A 2548-nucleotide genomic window follows, 5' to 3' on the forward strand; every position below is an offset into this window, starting at 1 on the left:
CACAGTCGGTTCTGCTGAAAGCGACCTTCCCCGAAAGACAGTGACCGTATGAGTGAGAGGGTTTCCACTAGTTACCACAGCCAAAAAGTCATAATTGGCTATATCGTAAAAATTCATAACAACTAAAATGTGCTTTTTGGTCTTCATTTAATTTTAAGCATAAGGTTAGCAGTGTGGTTAATGTTAGGGTTAGGTTTAAAATCACATTTTAAGAAGATACATTTTAGAAATAGGCGGGGTTTATGACTGTGGTTGTGGTTTTCTAGTGACGACCGCTTTAGAGAGAGGCGAGAGAGGTAAACTCCTATATCTATTGGGTGAAATACCACAGTGTGCAATCACAGCAGCAATATTTGTGACCTGTTGCCACAAGAAAAGGGCAACCAGTGAACAACAAACACCATTGTAAATACAACCTATATTTATGTTTATTTATTTTCCCTTTTGTACTTTAACTATTTGCACATCATTACAACGCTGTATATAGACATAATTGTACATTTGAAATGTCTTTATAGTGGTCTTTACTGTGGTCCTCTGTAGCTCAGCTGGTAGAGCACGGCGCTTGTAACGCCAAGGTAGTGGGTTCGATCCCGGGGACCACCCATACACAAAAATGTATGCACGCATGACTGTAAGTCGCTTTGGATAAAAGCGTCTGCTAAATGGCATATTATTATTATTATATGATTTATTATTTTGGAACTTTTGTGAGTGTAATGTTTACTGTTAATTTTGTATTGTTTATTTCAATTTTGTTTATTATCTATTTCACTTGCTTTGGCAATGTAAACATATGTTTGCCATCCCAATAAAGCCCCTTAAATTGAATTGAATTGAGAGGGAGCTGTCGCGAGAGATGAGATAAAATGGGAATTGTGGATAGTGCGCCCCCTTCTGACCATTAAGATTAAACGTAGAAGCAGGCGCGAGCCTGCCTGAGTGCGAGAGGACAAAAGAGAGCACAGAGAAGTCGAAAGGACTGCACTGTATGGGGGGTGATATGTGCCAGAATTAAGCCTGGGCAACCGTACCACTGTGTGACTGTTGCCTACCATTGAACGTCAGACTGACATGACATGATACAAACGCTTTACTAACGTCTGCGTGACGCCTGCGTGTAACTAACATGTCGTCATACCAACGAATACATTTACATTTTTGTCATTTAGCAGACGCTCTTATCCAGAGCTACTTACAGTTAGTGAGTGCATAACATTTTTTTTCATACTGAATGAAAGTCATAAGGTGCATAGTTTATATTTATATTAATTAAATCTCAGCCATAAATGTTACAAATTTACAGTTTTTCCCATGCAAGCCGACATTCCGAAGTAGCCACCTTGAGCTATAGTGTAGCCTACAGTTTGTGTATTCCCTGTAATCGCTCGAATTTCAACAAGCATTTTTCTACGGCTGGCCATGCTTTCCACCTGGCTACCGGTCACCAGCTCTGCACCCTCCGCTGCAACTTGCCCATCGACCTTGCCAAGGCTTTCGACTCTGTCAACCACAGCATTCTTATTGGCAGACTAAATAGCCTTGGTTTCTCAAATGACTGCCTCGCCTGGTTCACCAACTACTTCTCAGATAGAGTTCAACGTGTCAAATCGGAGGGCCTGTTGTCTGGACCTATGGCAGTCTCTATGGGAGTGCCACAGGATTCAATTATTGGGCCGACTCTTTTCTCTGTGTATATCGATGATGTCGCTCTTGCTGCTGGTGATTCTCAGATCCACCTCTATGCGGACAACACCATTTTGTATACATCTGGCCCTTCATTGGACACTGTGTTAACAAACCTCCAAACGAGCTTCAATGCCATACAACACTCCTTCCGTAGCCTCCAACTGCTCTTAAACACAAGTAAAACTAAATGCATGCTCTTCAATCGAACGCTGCTGGCACCGCCCACCCGACTAGAATCACTACTCTCGACGGGTCTGACCTAGAGTATGTGGACAACTACAAATACCTAGGTGTCTGGTTAGACTGTAAACTCTCCTTCCAGACTCACATTAAGCATCTCCAATCCAAAGTTAAATCCAGAATCGGCTTCCTATTTCGCAACAAAGCCTCCTTCACTCATGCTGCCAAACATGCCCTCGTAAAACTGACTATCCTACCGATCCTTGACTTCGGCGATGTCATTTACAAAATAGCCTCCAACACTCTACTCAGCAAATTGGATGTAGTCTATCACAGTGCCATCCGTTTTGTCACCAAAGCCCCATATACTACCCACCACTGTGACCTGTATGCTCTTGTTGGCTGGTCCTCACTACATATTTGTCGCCAAACCCTACTGGCTCCAGGCCATCTATAAATCACTGCTAGGCAAATCCCCGCCTTATCTTAGCTCATTGGTCACCATAGCAACACCCACCCGTAGTATGCGCTCCAGCAGGTATATCTCACTGGTCATCCCCAAAGCCAACACCTCCTTTGGCCGCCACTCCTTCCAGTTCTCTGCTGCCAATGACTGGAACGAAGAGTCTCTGAAGCTGGAGACTCTTATCTCCCTCACTAACTTTAAGCATCAGTTGTC

The sequence above is a fragment of the Coregonus lavaretus genome, assembly GCF_964263955.1.
Source record: "Coregonus lavaretus genome assembly, chromosome: 3".
Taxonomy (NCBI): Eukaryota; Metazoa; Chordata; class Actinopteri; order Salmoniformes; family Salmonidae; genus Coregonus; species Coregonus lavaretus.